The following is a 21,878-nucleotide window of genomic DNA, read 5'->3' as shown; positions in this document are numbered from 1 at the left end:
ATAGATAATTCCCCTTTTCAAAAATATTGGTGGTTCTATTAATTCGAACAATATCACAAACTTCTTCTTCACATTTTTAGTTGTTGTCGTTTTTTCACTGGAATATGGCTTTAGAAAAGCATCAAATGTATTTTCACTGCAATGAACTTCCTGAGGGCTAACACTGGACAGTGATCGATGTGGTCGTTAGTTATATATTTGCATGATTTCATCTAAATCATGAATAAAAGCAGCAGTATTTTTCAGCGTGCAATATCTAAAAATTAATAGACGAATCGTTCTTTTCAATCGTTCAGCCAATGCAGCCTTTATCGGACCCTGACTGTGATATAGCTTTGTATTATATTTCAATAGAACCTAGTGCACATGAGGATTAACAAATTCGTTACTGCGATCCGATTGAATTTTTCTATAGCAATAATGTTCAAGAATACTTTCTAAAGCCTGAGCAGCTTCAACACCCCTCTTTGATCGCAATGGAATTGCACATGCATAGCGACTAATGACACTGATTGCTACTAGAATATATTTGTAGGGTGTATTGTGAAGCCTTTGAATCTCATCTAGAGTTAAAAGATCAGTTCGCACTATATGCAGAGGGAAAAAGGCTTTAGTTTGTCTATATTGTTTGCCACGAAGCCTGCGATTCCGATGCAGAGTGTAACTCGGTTCAATTTCTAGATACTTTTTTGTATATTTTAATGTGCTGCCACCTATGTCAGAGGCAACTTTAGAAAGCGTTGTGGGGGAGCTTAGACTTCCCACTTCACCAATATTTTCGTAGAAAATTTTTGAAACTTCATCCATTTTGAACGCAAACACGTAGTGTAATGTCCACTCCCTTTTTGCATACTAGAGGGTGGTGCTTGTGACGGTGAATTGATATCAATTCGTCTTCATTTTTATCTAGCCGTCGTCATTATCGTTGTTGTTATCAAATCATTGCTGCTGCTACTTGGAGTGCTAGTTATTTCCAAGATTGATTTAAAATCTTCTTCTTCTTCATCTTCTTTTTTAAATGGTGGTGTTGGCGTTGTTAGAAGGCTGGCACCTCTACTATATTCTCTTAATTTCTTTAGAATTTGCTTATTGCCAATAATACTTTGGGGAAGTTTGATGTATTTAGAAAGGTGTATAGATTATTGTCAAATGATAAAAGTCCTTTAAGATTTGTAACAATATCACAAATTAAATCAAGTAGATTATAACTTTTTCTCTGAATTATAATTCGTTTCCCAGTGCTATTGACTTGAATTTGATGATAATCATCAGTTTCTAACATGATATATGTTAATACTCTTTTACTCTGTTCTCGATAGTTCATTGGCAATGGGTTTCCAATTGATGTCACTATGGGATTCATTTCCTTCTCCTTTGATTGTGCTGCTGCTGAAGAATCTTGAGGAGATGTTTCCTGTTTGGGGGGATCTGTGACGGTGACGGCGGGTTTCTCACGATTAGGTCTATGTTTGTCCACACGACGCAGTGCATCTTGAAGTAAAACTAGCTTTTTATCATCGGCAATATTCTCATCATTAATGAATCTGCTTAGACTGTCTTCAAAGTGTTCCACGGGTGAGAGGACGAGTTCTATTTTTGTCAATTTATATGGTTTAGCCATCTAGAGAAAAGTGTTTACAAGTCCTGCGATTATTTGTCGAAAAAGTAAAAAAAAGCTACCACCCGCTTGAAGGAGACGTTTTTTTTTAAGTTTTTCCTTTGTTTTTGCAAGCCAAGGCACGTACAGTGGAACGATGTTGCTTTGTCTGTTGTATAACACCTTCTGGCAAGTGTATATTGCCCTCAGTTTAATTTAAACCAAGTTCAGATATTACATTAATAAATTCTTCGTCAACACCATGTTTGAGTATGGCCTTCCTTAGTGGGGGTTTTGAAGTGCCTAGAACAGAAAATAAATGTCTATTTTCATGTAGTTTCTTCAATGTCATGATGGCAACTAATAGCCCTTTTTACTGTTCACCAGAAGATATACAGTAGTTTCTTTGTCAAAAATATCTGTGACTACACGTAGATCCTCGGGTGAATTTTGATTAAGATCTAGCAAAATGTATCCATAGGGCTTATTTGTCGCCTAACTGTACACTGAAAGTAGAAATTTGGGGGCACCTGGATATATTTGCTTATTGAGAGTTATTAGAGAACTTGAGTCACGAACAACTCGGTAGATAATATAGATGGTGCAATTCTAAGCAAGGGTTCTCATACATTTGCTCTGATGAAACAGATTGTGTAGAACTAGGGTTATGGAAATGTGTTCATGATGAGAGCGAACAGTAAACAGTTGCAGCATTTCCTGTGAGAACTGTTCAATCGATTCAGCTAGATCATCAATAATCAGCCATGAATTTAACTCAATACTATTGAAAACTTCAAGTTCCCGTATGAATTGTATTGGCATGGATGTGGCAGTGGCAATAGCTTTTATTTGGTCGTAGGATTCCTGCCAAATACTATGGCTATAGTAAATTTTCTTTGGTTTTTCCAAGAACATTTTAATACAATTTTTAATTATTTTAGCTAAAAGTGACGTTTTCCCTGACATTGACAGGCCACAGAGAAATGACCTAAATCGTGTTTTAAATATATACATACTGCTGCTGTTGGCAACAGTTATACTACAACTAACTTTAAACCATACTTGTCTAATGAATAAATAATAATAATAATTTTACCTTAGATCTACCTAGTACGTTATTCAATAGTAAGAACAACAAAAATATATTGTTTTCTTTTATTAACATCAACACTTTTTGTGCAACAAGAACAATAGCAATATTTTTCATTTATTGGAAAATAAATTTAAATACAGCAAGAACAATATCAATATTTTTCATTTATTAACAACACTATTTGTACAACAACAATCGTAACAATAGCAACAGCATTTTTTATTTATTGACAAAAACAACTTAAAATACAGCCAGAACAATAGCAGTATTTTTCATTTATTAACAACACTACTTGTACAAAAAGAACACTAGAAACAACAACAACAACTTTTTTCATTTACTGTAAAAAAAAACTTAAAATACAGCACGAACAGCAATAGCAGCAAATTTCTAGACTAAGAAAATATGAGAAACCTGACAATTGACATCATTTAAAAGATGATAATCCCCCCAAGGGCCTCCCACCCTCCGGGGCCAATGGCCGCGGGTCGAAGGCCGGCCGCGGGCAGGACCCCCATGCCCCCGGGGCCGGAAAGCGCGGGGGCAGAAAAACAAAAAATCTGTATACAATAGGCGCAGTAGCAAAATGATGACGAAAATGATGGTAATGAATATTATAATTGAGAAATTGTTGTCTCCCACCCACCAAGTACTTTTTTTTTAATTTAAGTTAATTTATCCAGACCGAGTTGGTTTCAATAGTCACACATTCAACTCGATCTGAAATTCGATATTGGCTGTGGGGGAGTATTCTTACACCATTCTCAAGCACATAGACCTTGTCAGATATGCATGATATGGCATTTTTTTCCACTCTAACAGTGAAGTTCCTATACTGTAGAGAGCGAATTGCCAGCACTTTTGCTCTTGGCACTAGACAACTGTCTACAGAGTTTCTGTAGACATTCATGTCGAAATTATTTTTACAAAGTGTGTAGGCACCCCATTGCACGCCTGCTTTACATCCTTGCCGTGTGTTTCCACACAGTAAACTTTTGGACCGGGGAACACCCCATTGGATATTAAATCACTCCCCGTCTCCGATTTTAACATTAATAGTTGATTGGAACCTGGCGTCTCACCAACTCTGGGTAGATGCTCTCATTCCAATTAGTGAAATCTATCCGCGGACCAATACACACCACATTTTCCAAATCATTTAATAATTCCCCGGTTTTAACTTTTAAAAATAGAGAATCTGTGTCCTCATAGTAAAATTGAACCTCCCCCTACATCGGTCACTGTACCTTGCACGCATTATAAGATAATGATAACTTGAGTTTCTTGGAAATTCCTAGTACCGAACTATCTCCCGCAGTATTCTTGTTCAGAACAGAATTTCTCTTTTTTCTGTGTAGAAGAACTATATTCGACTCTATGCTCGTGAATGTTGTAAAATTGGGATCGGCGATAATTCGTGCACATTCTTTGGGGCATGTTACGACGTCACAATATGATCTGTTTTGTACGCTTTAACACATTTTTCCAAAAGCTGAATTTAAAATAAGCTTATACATTTCTTTTTCGACTTTACTTTTTGCCTGTGAGCGTTTACTGACAAAGGTGTCAATAAACGTTTTCAAGTAGGTTTTCTGATTGGATTGCAGAGCCCTGTGTATTTTTGTGATCCTGAAACCATTGCTCACCATCCATCGCAGTTGGACGTGGTGAACAAAAACATTCTGTTTAGGATCCAGATCTGCAATAACTTTCTGCTTGGAGGGGGTCCAGTTCATGTTAAGATACACAACCGAAGACCGATTGTATGGGCTCAAAGACTCCTTGGTCACAGGTCTACTCACGTACGGAAAAACAAAATCGTTTACAGTATCGTGAAGTTCTAATTGTATGTGTCCGTCAATTTCAAAGAACCATCCTTGTGGACCATTTTCCTCGACATTGTGAATGCCAGGGAAATCTAGGGCGCAGGAATTTACAAACCATTTGTAATTACCACATTGTAAACTGTAATGAGAAATTACCGAAGGATACAGTGAGTTCACGTCAATGAAAATTGCATTATATGTTATACCATCGCATAGTTTTGGCCAGTTGGATTTGTTGTTAGGACATGATCCCCATGAAAAACGTACCCCTTCCCCTTCATAGATCTTTCTACAAATAGGTGTTAATCCACATCGGTGGCCATCCCTATTTCCTCCCTACTAATTTTTAGAATTAAGTCCATGACGAGGTGTGGTGTTGAAAATAATAGCCAATTTCCAGCCCAAACTCTGAATAAATTTGATCTGTGTTTTTGCAAACAATGTCTAAAAGAGTTAACACATCACTGGCCAAGTACATTCTACAATAATCCCAATCATTTTTACAGTTACCCTTAGCCCATATCTTCTTAGCAAATTCATAGTCCTCGTCAGTGCATTCACTATCGGTAAGTGAATTAAAGAATGCATCAATGGGAGGGAGTTTCTCCTCACTTAACCGCGCGCCAGAGCAGTAATAGTCATATGCATATATGCCTTTACAAGTCAGTAAGTCATACATTTCACTGTCTGGAAAGCGCTGTTTAAGCAAAAGGAAATAATCGAAATTTTGACTTTTCTGCACCTGAATTACTTGGCCGATAGATCTGGGAAAAAAACTATAAGAATCTAAAAACCGGATTTTATTCCAGCACGTATGCCCATTATCCACTGCCTGCCATTTGAACTCTAAAAGCAAGAGCTTGTCGGAAGAGTTTGATATAATAGTATAGGTAAATGAGCTTTTTACCCCTCGAATGTCTGCTCTTTTTCCGTCCTTGTGCATACGTGCCAAAGCCAGTAAAATAAAATTTCAATTGATAATTTGAATTGTGAATGAAAACCGGTATAAAAAACTGCTTGCTTACATTCACATTGCACGATTGGTGTGCTACACCACGAAAATTACTACCCCCTGACGATATTTCCTGCAAAAAGTGATCATGATCCTTGACTTTCCCCTTCCCTCCACCCCCTTGGTCTTTTTTCTCCTAGTCCCTTTCCCCTTAGCCCCCTCTTCAAATTCCACCTTACACACCCCACATATTTTCTTATTTTTAAGGGCCAGGCGATCCTCTGCTGACAATATCATCGGATAGTGAGTATTTCTCAAACGCGAAATAGCTCCATTTGCATTGACAATTAATTTTTTTAATGCTTTGATCATGAAATCATTCTCATCCAATGTTTTGACTATTTCTAACAATTGCATAGTGTTAGAACTTTCTCGTTGTTCGTGGGCATAGGCAAATGTGATGGCTTAATGTTCTTTGATACGATTTGAAAATTTTGGGTCGTTCACATCCACTAGCTTGGACTCACATTCTAAACTTATTTTATCGCTTTGCATTAGAATATTCTGAAAATTTTTAAAGCGTTAAATTGCACGGTCACCCGAAACTGTTTCCACCGATTGATATCCATGTGTTTTACAATGCTTCATATGATTTCGTAGCTTGAATTCACTATGAAATCTAGACAGGTACGTTGGACAATAGTGACATGTATTCTGTTTTTTACCCTCCCCCAGAACTTTACTAATATCTGTAATAAGATTGAAATGGCCAATGGAATTGGGCTCACTAAGCGGTGTGTACAACAACCAAACCCAGTGTTTCACCGATTCAATCGACGGGGCCCTTACAGGGAATATTACCCCCTTTTTATTAGAACGCAAACCCTCTTGAAATTCTAAATCATATTGTAGCACTGTAAGACCCATATTTAAATGGGCGTTGGCCCGTTCAAAAATATCTATCGCCCCGAGTGTTACAGGAAATTTTTCCGCTAAACAAGTGAAATCTACTGGGGGAAAATCAGACCCCTCCTTCCCATGCACGGCCCAGTAGTCCAAATTTTTCTTCTTAGCTTCTTTTTGTAGAGATTCAAAAGCTGATATGAGGAAAGCGTACATGAAACATGTTTGGCCTGTTTCAAAACAGATTCGTTGAACGCCCTTGCATCCTTCTAAATCGGGATCATATTTTAAAACTATTGACCTCTCCCCCACCCCACCCCCTCTTAAAATAAAATCTTTTTTAAATTTACATATATTTACAATTAAATTTTCAATAAATAAAACTACGGAACCACTCCCATTCTCATTATAAACTTCGAGATGAGTAACAATATTGTTAACCCATTGCATAAATACGGTCTCGTAATTTTCCAAATGAGGATACACTACCAACATCTCGGTGTGTAAGTACTGGTCATACACCTCCCCGTGACTCTCACTTAGATAAAATATTTTTAAAACAATTGAGGCTTTGATACTATCCCGACCCCCAACACTCGAATCCGGTTTCTAAAAGTGGACAAATTTTTTCTACGTATTCAGGAACGATATAAATGGGTTCGGTTGTAAAATTTCCCCCATAAGTGTATTAAATGGATCACCAAATTTTGCAGTGAAAACGACTATTGTATTCAATATCGAATTTGTTTGTTTAAATTCCAGTAGCGACGAGAATTGTGTATCATTACCCTCCCCCCTTGTATACCACTACCTAAAACCCCTCCCCCACTTTGTTCAACAATAGGGCTGGTCTGTGGAGTAAAATCTCCCAGTTCACTCAACATACCCTCGAGTGTATTAGGGCTGTGAGAATCTGCCCAAGCAAATTTATTTTGTTCTTCAATTATACTTGACTGAACTGGGACGATGTCCATTAAATCAGTGGGGGGAGGGTTCTCATTTAACTCTCTGGAAAATTTATCTAAAATTTGCATTGTATTCGGGCTTAACCACGGAAAATCACCCTCTGAACTACTTGCATTGTCTTGTTCAACTATACTATCATCAACACTGAAATAATTATTTTATAAATTGTCTGCCCATTTGGTGTCAATGATCAAAGTATCGTCTAAATTAACACTACCATCACCATAACACTCCCGTAAGAATTTACCGTATCGTTCGAGATCTAGTTCGTCGATAGCCGATATTTCAGTGACCTGATTGTCGCGAAACTCCAATGGCGGTTTAATTGAAACTGTCTCGTCAATGAGGTCATATAATTCTTTGCTTGATACTTAGGGTGGAGGGGGAGGTAGTGCGTGTGAATTCAATGTAACCTATAAAGAAAAAAGCTTACCTTGAAGCCTCCAGCAACTCTTGATAGGGGGTGGACGGAGCAGCAACGTCACAGCCATGAATAGGCGGGGTACACTGAGCAGTGATTGTATGACATTGCATGGATTGGGCGGTGGCTTGTGCAGGCAGAGCTGGTCTGGAAGAAGCTGAAGGTCTTGGCCAACGGCCATACTTGACAACTGATGCCCTCACAGGGGTTTCATCAGTGGTTCTCGCCCTCTTGTTAGGTGAGGAACATTGCTCAAAATTGTTCTTAAAAAGAAATTAAATTATAGTTTTTCATGCAGAGAAAAATCGCATAAAGTGTAGTGAAAAGCCAAACTCTGCCCTCACAGACAACTATGTTGTCTGAGCAGAAAAGACATTAGTTCTTCCCTTTATACCAAATAAAGGCATATTTCCAAAGCTGCACAAATTTCGTCATTGAGGAGTTGGATTCCGGAAAAAATATCCTTGTGTTAAAATATAAAAGTTGTGGGAATTTTTGAAGTTTGTTTGAGGGTTCTTCAGGCTAATCTTGGCGGAGGAGATACTCTCTACTCTACTCACAGTCCTGATTCTAAAGGATCAAGGGACATCCTCAAGGGACAACTGATGACCTCACAGGGGTTTTTCACAGGGGTTTTTCACTTTGTTCAACAATAGGGCTGGTCTGTGGAGTAAAATCTCCCAGTTCACTCAGCATACCCTCGAGTGTATCTGGGCTGTGAGAAATTGCCCAAGCAAATTTATTTTGTTCTTCAATTATACTTGATTGAACTGGGACGATGTCCATTAAATCAGAGGGGGGAGGATTTTCATTTAACTCTTTGAAAAAATTATCTTAAATTTGCATTGTATTCAGGCTTAACCACGGTAAATCACCCTCTGAAGTACCTGCATTGTCTTGTTCAACTATACTATTATCAAAACTGAAATAATTATTCAATAAATTGTCTGCCCATTTGGTTTCATTGATAACAGTATCGTCTAAATTAACACTACCATCACCATAACACTCCCGTAAGAATTTACCTTATCGTTCGAGATCTTTTTCGTCGATAGCCGGTATTTCAGTGACCTGATTGTCACGAAACTCCATTGGCGGTTCAATTGAAGCTGTCTCGTCATTGAGGTCATATAATTCTTGGCTTGATACTTAGGGTGGAGGGGAAGGTAGTGCGTGTGAATCCAATGTAATCTATAAAGAAAAAAGCTTATTTTCAAAGTGTCTAAATCACCCTATTTTTAAAAGAGTCGAAAATTGGATTATTAGCGAACTATATTTTAATATAATTTAAAACATGTGCTTAAAAAGCACACTTAGTAGTAGTAGCAGAAGTAGTAGCAATATCACAATCTGTGTGCGCATAGTGTCATTTGGTTAGTTCACTGTCCCCTCTTAACCACTCTATATATATCCTGAAAGTTTCAATTTTAACTTAACCCTATGTATTACTGAAATATCATATTTACAACCTAAATGAATGTAGCAAGTTCTGATTTTGTTCAACATTCCCTGAAAGTTTCATCTTAATGCTCTTTAGCTGGTTTGGAAAACCAAGGATCTTACTTTCCCCCCTCCACCACATCATCTTTCCCACCGTAATAAAATATATTCTTAAAACTATGGCAAATTGCATAACTTACAAGCTATATTCAATTGGGTGTAGATGTTATATCATCTCCGCACACACACAAACTTAGTTGTTGTTTAATAATAATCAGGAAAATTGAGAGAAGCGAAAGTTTTTTTTCTTTATGTAAGAAAAAAGAACTAAAAAATAATATTCAAGAAAATGGGAATAAGCGAAAGTTTTTTTCTGTATGCTTAAATGGAAAGCCTATCCCTTTCAGGCCATCTCCTGTCATGGTACACAACTCATTCAGATAGAAAGTTGTTTTTATGATATCTGTAGGGTCAAGATGAACCATTCGTTAATAAAACAGTTTTATTTTGGTACTTACTTTTGGAAAATATGACCGGAATATAGTGCCTTTTTTGGCTTCGCTACCCTAATTCATGAGAATTTAGCAGGCAGGATGCGTATACTTGTCAGGATTCACGTCAAAGTATTAGCTTCAAAGGAGAGCGATAAATTTCCTTTTGGGAGAAAAATCATTAGCGGAAATAAATATATATTTAAAACTCACATTAAGTTCTACAGCTTGCATGTGAAGGGCTGTAGGGGGCACATTCTAGCCTTGTATAGAGGGCGTTGGTCTTGAAGGCCCTGGCAACGCTTGATAGAGGGTGGACGGAGCAGCAACGTCACAGCCATGAATAGGAGGGGTACACTGAGCAGTGATTGTATGACATTGCATGGATTGGGCGGCGGCTTGTGCAGGCAGAGCTGGTCTGGAAGGATCTGAAGGTCTTGGCCAAAGGTCATACTGGACAACTGACGCCCTCACAGGGATTTTATCAGTGGTTCTCACCCTTTTGTTGGGTGGGGAATATTGCTAAAAATTTTCCTTAAAAGAAATTAAATTTTCGTTTTTCATGTAGAGAAAATCGCATAAAGTGTAGTGAAAAGCCAAACTCTGCCCTCACAGACAACTGTGTTGTCTGAGCAGAAAAGACATTAGTTCTTCCCCTTATACCAAATTATGGCATATTTCCAAAGCTGCACAAATTTTGTCCCTGAGGAGTTGGATTCCGGAAAAAATATCCTTGTGTTAAAAAATAAAAATTGTGGGAATTTTTGAAGTTTGTTTGAGGGTTCTTCAGGCTAATCTTGGTGGAGGAGATACTCTCTACTCTACTCACAGTCCTGATTCTAAAGGATCAAGGGACATCCTCAAGGGACAACTGATGACCTCACAGGGGTTTTATCAGTAATTCTCACCCTCTTGATGGAGGGGGACATTGCTCAAAATTTTCCTTAAAAATAAATTAAATTTTTATTTTTCATGTAGAGTAAAAAGCGTAGTGAAAAACCATACAATCATGTTTCTAAGAAAACAGGGCAATAAAAAAAATGCTAAAACCCCCAATTAAGGGCGTAAATTGTTAAATTTAGATAGTTACGTAGGCTACAGACCCATCATATAACCTTCAAAATTTTAAAAGCTCTAGAAATAATTTGAATTTAAATACACGAAGAAATAATCGTTAACGGTTGGGTTTTTTTACCTTAGTAAAAGAGAATATTTGTGTTGTCAACGACTTTTAACAACGTTTAGTGGAAATATTTTAATTTTCAAGAGATGGGTCTTAATGAAAAAAGGCACCTAGGTTAGGTTAGGTATTTAATATATGCTATGCTTTACCTTCCACCACAAATGTGCAAATATACAGCTCAAATTTGTTTCTAAACTACTATATTTTATTGCATTAGCATTAAGCAAAGTTGACTTTTTCGTGTGTTGGATATAATGCATAAGTATCGTGTTTTTCTTCAGAAAAACCTTAGAACAGAATAATACGAAAAAAAAGCCTTGTAGCTTCTTTAATGTTTGAAAAATCTTGTAAGTATTGTAGAAATTAAGTTTCTAAAAACCAAGGGTTAAAGAAAAAACCAAGAAGTATAGGGTGAGGGAGGGGGTAAATTGTCAAATTTATAGTTACGTAGGCTAAAAACTCATAGCATAATTTTCGAAATGTTATAAGCTCAAGAAACAGGGGGGGGGGTATTTAGTTATAGACTTGTTAACACAGTTCCAGCATATTTGTTCATTCAGAGTTCATGGTGAAAAGACCTGTTTTGGATTCAAACCTATTGCAAAGGATTATATCAATGCAGACAAAAAAATAGCTTTCTCCTGGATTATAAACAAACCTGTGTGGCAAGTTTATCTTTAATGAACTTAATTTACTATTATTCAGCGCTCGTCACCTGACCATCACGTGTACTTCGCGTGTATTGGTTTAAATTATTTTTGAAGTGAATTTATAACGAGATGAGCGTTTCCGAGCTTTTGTATTCACTGCTGTTGAACTTTGTTTTTGAAAATTTAAGTGGTGTTGATGAAGCCGTTATTTTACGGAAAGGAGTGGACATTTTTAAAGATTTGGAAACTGTTAAGTCAGATAAAGCAAAGTTATGGAGTTTTGTGATTGAAAATGATCCCCCTGTCAGAAGGGGCACTAATGCAATTCTCAGTCACCTGCAAGATATTATAGACTTTATGAAGAAATGTGATGCCGATGGAAAACAGCTCCCCTGTTTCGTCATCAAAAAGCAAACAGAAGTTCCTGTGATCTCTGCAACAGCGTTTAAGCAGGTTAGAGCCAAGCTTACGAGCCTTGATCAAGCGATTTTCCTAGTTTCTGCTAAGATGGATTCGTGCAATCCGAATTTCCCTCTATTTTCTGTGATAAGCCAACCTGCTGCGTGTGATACACATACTACAATTTTGATCTCCGATCCCCCACCTGAGCATGGTGACCCGCTAAAGCGAAAATCAGTAATAGACTCAATTTCTGGTCATCAGCTGGTGTCCAGAGTGCGAGCGACTAAAAAGCGGTGGACGGTGAATATTGAGAAATCTGCAGCTGAAGATTTTTGCAAATCAGCAAAGGAAGCTTTACCTGGTTCTAGTGTGAAAATTTTATCTAAAAAACACACTGGTGTTATTCGAGAAGTCCCGTCTGATTTTGACCTTGAAATGCTACGGAACCAGTTTGGTATAATCGGGTCTAGTTGATTTTGAACAAGCAAATCGGTTAAGCTTGAATTTGCAGACGCGATTCCTAAAGGATCATTTCTGCGAAACGGTGTGAAGATTGGGGATGAAAACTTCCGTGTTTAGGAGTTCAAGCAATTGCCAAAGTGTTGCTTCAAGTGTCGTTCCCCTGGGCACTTGGAAAGTGCAGGTACTAGTAACACTCCCAAGTGCACTCGTTGTGCTGGACCTCATTTATCTACGAACAGTGATCGTTGTACGAAATCTCCGAAATGTGCCAATTGTGGAGGATCTCATCCTTCTTACAGCCTACGATGCCCTGTGATTAAGAAGATCACTGATAAGGTCTATTCTCAGAAATGAATCCGGACATAAGTATAGTCTCATTTAATATTAATGGAACGAGAGGCAAGGACTTTTTTTTATTGATGATCTCTATGTTAATTACGACCTTGTTTGTCTCCAAGAGCACTTACTGATCACCGATAGTAAAATTTTTCGGCGATAGTGGCGCGATTGCGTTGTTTTTGAGTCTCCAGCTAAAGTTACTCACCACCATCTTCCCGGTGGTTCAGCTTATTTTTTTAAAAAATTTGGATTTGGTACAAGACCAGCGATTTTTCGGTGAGATGACACTTTTCTTGCTGTGTGTCTTGGTAATGTTGTATTAATCAATGTGTATCTGCCATATAATGATCGTTCCATTCGTTCACTTCAGAATTTCTCTTGTGCTTGTAATGGTCTTAAACTTTAACTCAAAAGATATCGGATAACGGGTTGCATTTTGTTATTGCTGGTGATTTTAATACCGATCTGGTTTCTGATAATGTAAGGAATGGTCAGCTTTTTGATTCTCTCCCGGATTTTAAAATTGTTCGGAAGTCCCATGATTATACGTATATTCACCATTCAGGTAGTAAATCAGACATTGATCATGATATTTGTTCTGCAGCTCTTGTCTGCTCGCCAGTTACGTTTCATTTTGACGAGAATGATCTTGATCACCTTCCGCTGTCTTTTTGTTTATCAAAGTCTGTTGTTTGTTCTGGGAGTATGTCTAAGAGTCGTGGTGTACGTTCTAAATGGTTTTATAAGCCTGATTGGAATGATGTGAATTTATCTGTATATCTTTTAACATTGGCTTCACTTCTAAGTACGATTTATGTTCCTTATCAGCTTTTGCAGTGTAGTCAGAATTTTATTTATGCTAAATAGGAAATAGACCGATATTATCATTCTATCCTCTCCGCTATGAAAGAAGCTGAAAAAATTTCTGTCCCAGTAAAGCGAATCTGAAAGAATACTCAAAAGCCTTTTTGTTCACTTGACCCTAGCCTTAAGGCCTGTAAAAATAGAGCTAAATTTTGGCTAAAAGTTTGGACAGATTGTGGTCGGCCTGGGTCCGGTAATGTTTTTCTTATTAAACAGAGAACTAAATTAGAATTTAAGAAGTATCTAAAAAGTGTCCGATACCGAGGGCTTGATTTTCCATCTTGGCCTAAAAATTGGAGGAAAGTAATTAATTCAAGTAAAACAGACGATCCTGATGTAAGTAGTAATGCTATTCCACCAAGTTCTTGGCATCCATATTATTCGAAGATTTTCTCCGTTTTGAATTACTCTGTTCATAGAAAGTTTGGTGAAGCGTTTGTTAAAATTGTCCCTAGATTTCTAAGTCAGCGCTTTGTTTTGCTTATATCGCGTTGTGAAGTTTTGAATGCTTTGAATCATCTTAAGTCGAAATCTATTGATGCTGATGGTATCTCTAAAATGCATCTAACTCCCCAATGTGCTGAACTTGTGTCACATCTTGCGCGTTTGTTTCTAATGTGCTTGGCATCTTCTGTCGTCCCGGAAAGCTTTATGTGTGGCAGCGTGACTTCAATATTAAAAAGAGTTAAACCGCCAACAGATTGCTCTTCTTACCGTCCAGTTTCTGTTTCTTGCAATATTAGCAAGGTCTTCGAGTGTGTTCTTTTACCTAATTTAACTCGAAATATTTCTTTCTTTAGTGAAAATCAACATGGTTTCAGACCTGGTGTGGGGTGCCAACATGCTCATCGTGTCCTTTCCTCTATTCTACTTTCTAATTCTTCTAAGGGTAAAGGCGTATATCTCTGTACACTTGATCTTTCAAAGGCTTTTGATTTTGTTGTTCATAACCAGCTTTTCTTTTCTTTGGCTTTTTCTGGTGTTAAATTTTCGATTACCCTTCTAAGGGTAAAGGCGTATATCTCTGTACACTTGATCTTTCAAAGGCTTTTGATTTTGTTGTTCATAACCAGCTTTTCTTTTCTTTGGCTTTTTCTGGTGTTAAATTTTCGATTATTTACCTTCTACGGTTTTGGTATTCTAATTCTTACCTCCGCCTGAAATATTCTCCAGAAACAACTATTAAAGTGCTTCGTGGTGTTAGGCAGGAAGGTGTTTTATCACCAACCCTTTTCAAAATTTGTATTTCTACTGTTCTGGAAAAGATCCCAGGCACTTATTTTTCTGGTTCTACTGATATTTCTTACATTGCCTATGCTGATGACATTCTGTTGATTAGTCGTACTAAGTCTGCTCTTTCTGCGATGGTTTCCGTAGTTTCTCAGTCTTTCCTAAATATTGGTCTATCCCTGAATCTTGACAAGTTTGAATTCTTATCTTATAATCTGTCTTCGTCTACTCCTCTGGTATGTAATGAATTTTCTGTACTTTCTGTCTCTTCCTTTAGGTGGCTTGGTATTACTTTTTCTAATTCTCTAGCTCTCTTTCGTAAACAGATTGTATCTGATTCAGTAAGAAAAATCCAGTTCAGTTATTCAAAAATTGTAGCAAACCGTGGAAAATATAACAGAAGAGCTCTTGGGCTCTTATTCTCGACTTTTTCTGATCATTCTGTACTTTAATTTTCGGGTGCTCATTCTGTTCTTAAGCTAAAAGATTTGAAAAAGATTAAAGTTACTTATTTCAAATTTTACAAATTTCTTCGTTCTCTGCCGCCATCGACTAGAAATCGGTATCTAGTTAAAAATTTTTATGTTACGGATGTAACTCAAAAGCTCGGTGACCTATACAAAAAGCTTTCTGCAGATGCATTTTGAAAATTTGGCCCTGGAGTTCTTTTTTGTTTTTCTTTTTTATTATTATGTACTCCACTTGTACTACTTTTTGTTAGTTGTGGGTAATAAATGATTGATTGATTGATATGCTTTAAATTAGATAAAAAAGATCGTTAACACACACCCGCAGCAAATAGGCCAAAAATTTGCGATCAGAGGTAAAAATGCTAGCCAATTTACATTTAATATATGCTCTGCTTTACCCAACCACCCCCCACAATGTTCAAATATATATATACCCCGAATTTGTTTCTAAACTATTATTCATCCTTTTTCATTTTATTAACCAAACTTGACTTTTTAAAAAGTCTCCGTATAATGCACCAGTACCGAAACATCTCAATTGATTATTTATAAAATAAACTTACGGCACATAATTGGTTAACAATATTGTCAATATTTTCCATAGTGCTTATTGCTCAATAGCTTAAAATGTACTGTTACATTAAGCGAGATGTATAATGTAGTTATAGAAATGTATCCAGAGAAGCCATATTTAAAAATAGAATTGACTAACTTGATTTTCATCATAGCTTATTACGTAAATCTAGGCTAGAATTTCTTAGAAACAATATGTCGTACCGTTAGTGGATCAATAACATTGTCCTGCTCGTTGGAGTGCGTATGTGCATTTTCCCGTCAGTATTCTAAGTCCCTGATTGGTCTAGAAAGAGACAAGTGATCTTGTATATCTCGGGATTCTAGCCCTTTGATTGGCTGAATCTTGTTCGTGCAACATCAATAGATGCATTTCTACTGATGACACTGTGAAGTCGTTATACAAAGCATGAAAAAGTTTACGGAATAGGACACTATGTAATCCTCGAAATTTAAAATACTCTGCAGCTCACGAAATACTGAGCTACTTAAAAGGTAGAAAGTGATAATCCTTAATTCAAAATTAAAGCTTAAAAAAAAAGAGAATTTTGCAATGAAATACGCTGAAAACTAAACTGGAGGGATTGAGTGACCGAGAGAATGGCAAATTACGGCTAGTGATGTAAGCTGATCTTAAAAGTGAATAAACAAGGAAATACAAGCTCTCACAACTTAAAGTAAGGAGTGACAAAACAAAAAATTGCAAAGAAGAAAGAAACGAGAACCAGTGAAAAAAAAAACTATGCAAATTTTTTGGTCGAGACCTCCGTTCAACCGTCCTCAGTGCAGAATAATACAAAATGGGATAAAATTCCAAAGGACAATAGAAAAAAGAAACCTCAAAACAAACACTAAAACTAAAATTTCACGCTTTCCAAGCAACGACGAAAGGGTAACCCTTTGAGGTTTGGGTTAACCTATTTTGATAATGCAATGCAATATTAAAACACATGATTTTGGTAATAGTTGGCATGATTTTGATATTACCAGACAAGATTTTGATAGTACTATGTTTGATCTTGATAATATCAGACAAGTTTTGATAGTACCAGAAACTACTGTGTTGATATCAGGTAAGATTTTGTTGATATCACGAGTTTTTATAGTACCAGAAAATATTTTGATAATACAAGGCAATATTTTGATAATGCTACGCAAGATCTTGTCAATAAGTTGCAAGATATTAATAGTATCATGTAATATTTTGTTAATACAATGCAAAATTTTTCTTAATATCAGACAAGATTTTGTTGATAATGCACGCGGTTTTGATTATAGTTGGCAGGATATTGATACACTAGACATAATTTTGATAGCACCATTCTAGAATTTGATCATATCAAACAAGTGTTTACAGAACCAGAAAATATTTTGTTAATATTAGGTAATAATTTGATGATACCACCCAAGATTTTGTTGATAACTTTCGATATTTTGATAAAACCATGTAAGATTTTAATAATGCTAGATGGTCTCTCATAATATCTGACAAGATTTTGAAGAAAAAATGGCTGAAGTTTCTTCTTAAGTGAATTTTTGTTACAAAAAAAAATTACGGGAATTTCGTTTAGGCATAAAATGTTTCCAACGCCTTAAAAGGAAAATATTGATTAAAATTTTGTCTTACGTGAACTGTCAATCCAAAAAAAAACATTACACGAATGTTGTTAGGGAAAAAAAACTGTTCCGTTGCCTTAAAAAAGAAAAATATGACTAAAGTTTACTCTGACGTGAAATGTCATTACGAAAAAAATATAACCTGAATGCTTTCACGAAAAAAAAACCTTTCCATTGCCTTTAGAAGGAAAAATTAAATAAAGTCTTGTCTTACGTGAATTGTCATTAGAGAAAAAAACCACGTGAAAGTTGATAAGAACAAAAACCTTTCCATTGCCATAAAAAAAATTGACTACAAAATCGCCTTATGTGAATTGTCAATGCAAAAAAACTCTACGTGATAGTTTTAAGAAAGAAAAAACTTTCGCATACCTTAAAAAGAAAAAACTAAGCAAAGTTTCGTCTTACATGAATTTTTGTTACAAGAAAGCATTACGCAAATCTTGTTAAGGAAGAAAATTCAATTGCCTTAAAAAAAGAAAAAAAATGATTAAAGTTTCATCTTATATGAAAACATAAAACATTTTACAGAAAATATAAAGTGAATGTTGTTAAGACATAATGTCTGACAAGATTATGATAATACTAGTCAATATTGGTTGATACCAGGCATGAGTTTGATAATACTACGCAAAATGTTTGATAATATGAGACAAAATTTTGAAAATACTATGCATGATTATTTTAGTACTTAGAAAGATCTTTATAATACCAGACACGATTTTGATAGCAGTATGCTATATTTTGATAATATCAGACGAGGTTTTAATTGTAAAAGAAAATATTTTGTAATTAGCTTGCGAGATTTCGATAATACAAGAAAACGACGTGATTTTTCATAATATCTAGCGATGTTTTGTTAATACTTGACAGGATTTGGTAATATCAGCAGATTTCAATAATGCTATACAAGATATTTAATAATATCAGACAAAATTTTGCTAATACCACACAAAAGCTGTTTACCTGTTTATCTAAGTTTTGAAAAGAAATCTGGTTTGCATGTTTTGACTTTGGAAAAATTCCGTTCACGTGTCTCTAACTCTTGAAAAATCCTTTTGACGTGTCTTTAACTTTTGGAAAACCCATTCACATGCCACTGACTTTCGAAAATGATTCTGTTTGCATGTTTCTCAAACTTTTCAAGGAAAATCTAGTTCGTGTATCTCTGACTTTTGTGAAAGAAATAAAACACGTTCACTTGGCTTTGATTTTTGAAAGAAATTCTGTTTACTTTTTTTCTAACATTTAAAAAAAATCGGTTTGTACGTTTCTGTTTTATGGAAAAATCCTATTCACATATCTCTGATACATGACATACCCCGTTGAAAATCTAGCTTTTAAAAATCCCATTCACGTGTCTCTTACGTTTTAAAATAATTATGCTTACATATTTCTAGCTTTTTGAAAAAATTCTGGTTCACACGTTTCTGACTTTGAAAAAACTCCATTGACATGTCCCTGAATTTTGGGAAAATTTGATTTGTATGTTTCTAACTTTTTGAAAAAAAACATAAATAATTTCTTAGACCACACTGCTTTTCCATTTATAAGAAATTTAAACAAGAAAAACGGGTTTTAATTTTTATAAAGCAGTGAACACAGATAACACTTGATTAAATAAAAATACTCCGAATATTTCGGCCCCACATCCGGGAGCCTTTCTCAACGGAACAAAAATGAAACAAAAATTGTTCTTTTTAAAAACCTTAACTTACATCAACATAAAAACATACTAAACAAACAGAAGAAAAATATAAATAAATTGGAAAACAAAACTCACATATTAAATAAACACTTCCATTCACTGGCGTATAAACAAAATCGAATGTTTATATTGATTGAAATACTCCTTCTCAACAGTATATAAATGGAAATATATTAAATAAACACTTCCATTCACTGGCGTATAAACAAAATTGAATGTTTATATTGATTGAAACACGCGTTCTCAACAGTATATAAATGGAAATATATTAAATAAACACTTCCATTCACTGGCGATAAACAAAATAGAATGTTTATATTGATTGAAACACGCCTTCTCAACAGTATATAAATCTGTTTTGTTTATACGCCAGTGAATGGAAGTGTTTATTTAATATATGAGTTCTTTTTCCTATTTATTTATATTTTTCTTCTGTTTGTTTAGTATGTTTTTATGTTGATATAAGTTAAGGTTTTTAAAAAGAACATTTTTTGTTTCATTTTTTTCCGTTGAGAAAGGCTCCCGGACGTGGGGCCGAAATATTCGGAGTATTTTTGTTTAATCAAGTGTTATTTGTATTCACTGCTTTATAAAAATTAAAACCCGTTTTTCTTGTTTAAATTTTTTGAAAAAAAACAGTTCGTACATTTTGATTTTTGAAAAATCCTTTCAATTTTCAGTAAGTTGCACAAAGAAAAAATCACCATACTACAAGCTTCACGAAGAAAAAATATATATACAGCAAGTTTTACGAAGAAAAAATTGAACATAAAACAGGTTTCACAAAGAAGAAACACAACATGCAACATGTTTCATGAAATAAAAATCAACAAGCAATAAATTACACGGAGAAAAAATAAACTTAAAGCAAATATAGCAAAGAAACAATTCAAAATACAACAAGTTTCACGAAGAAAAAAAAATTAATGTACAACAAGTTTCACGAAGAAAAACCAACATACAACAATTATAAGGAATAAAAAATCAACTGATAATATTTTCCTATGTTTAAATGATTGTAGAAAAGTAGGACAATACTGAAAATACCCAAAGGCCAGTATAAAAAAACAAGAATATTTATTTAGGAGCCAAAGTTAGTATGTAGTCTGACAACAACAAACTATCAAATAACCCTTTTGATAGTCTCACACAAACAATGATATCAGTAACTTTCAGTATACAATTAAAACTATCTTAAAAGTTAAGCAAAAAAATAAATATTATTTTAATAGCCGTAAAGTCATTGAAAAGCATACAAAAATGATGGATAGATTTGTCAGGTAACATCTTAGGCTTACCATCTGTAATACCAATAGTAAGTAATATACGATTTTAATTTGTAAAAAAATAAGCTTTATTATGACTCGAAATGAAGAATAAATTAAACAAAATAGGAACGCCAGAAAGCCGGTTATTGTTTTTTTTGCAACGGAACATTGCAAGTTATTATACAAATTCTAAGGCTAGTCTAATGTTCTAATACTATCAAGATGGCTCCACTTCAAGGTTGTCAACAAACTAATCTTGAAACGTTCTTTTCAGAACCAAAAGGACATCCAACCATTGGACTGAGCCTATTGTAAAGAAGTGATAACAAATTAAACAAAAAAAAATCAATAGCCCTCACATACTTTATTTTTTCAGAAAGTGTCCTTAATCAGTTTGCTTTTATTGTACCAAACCTCCTATATTGTCTTGTGTTTTCAGAAAAACGATAGTTTTCTATAATCATACGATAAGGAAATATTATCATTTAGTTGATTTGCACTAGTTTCATCAATAGATGCTAGATAGACTGTTAGGCAACCATTTTTGTTCGTTTTAAGTTTAAACCTCGCTCTTTACTTCCTTCAGCAAAACTTTCAAATTAATCTGAGCAAAAAACAGACTAACTACTGTGGAATCTCAGAGAGTCCAAAATTCTAGCCCGATTTGGGTACAAATTCCAAGATCCGGTAGTGAAGGTAAAAAATTTATTAATAGAGTTAAAAATTTTGAGAAAGAAGGCTTGTAGTGATATGCTTTGCTATTAAATTTATTTAAATCCGAATCAAAATCTAAAATCGTACAACGAAATTTTTAAGAAAGTTAAGAATTTTGTTGAAGTTCTCACAAAATTTTAATCTTGTTCCTAATTTTCTTTCCGTGTACCAATTGCATTTTCTAGAATGGATATGGTAAAATGCGAAATTTGTTACCTTTGCTTTTTTGTAGTTTTTCCAGATCGGTCCAATTGAAAATAAAAAAGTAAAATCTGGTTCTGACCTAAAAAAAATTTATTCGTTTAAAAAGATTTGCTGCTTTTGCCTTAGTTTGACATATTTTATTTTGATCTTTTATCACCAAAATTGAAGAGTGAGGAATAAATAATATTAACAAAACATGGCTCTGGTTGCAAAAAGTTCAGGAATATACATTCATCTCACTGCTTCTTAGATTTATGCTGAATATCACTGGCCTGAGTTAAGGTTTTATCTGCGTAAAAAACGAAAACGATTGAAAGTATTTTCTTCCCAATTTTAGTTGAAGAATTTGAAACAAATTAAACCTGTAACGGTTCTTTCAATACCGTCATAGTTTAAAACAGTTGATATCTTTTGCTATTAGATGACACTGTGAGATCATTATATAAAACATGAAACAGTTTACGGAATAGAACACTATGTAATCCTTGAAATTGAAAATACATTG

Source organism: Artemia sp. Qi Xiang Cuo, chromosome 12, assembly GCF_049724085.1.
Source record: "Artemia sp. Qi Xiang Cuo chromosome 12, ASM4972408v1, whole genome shotgun sequence".
NCBI lineage: Eukaryota > Metazoa > Arthropoda > Branchiopoda > Anostraca > Artemiidae > Artemia > Artemia sp. Qi Xiang Cuo.
Note: the sequence above shows the minus strand (reverse complement) of the source record.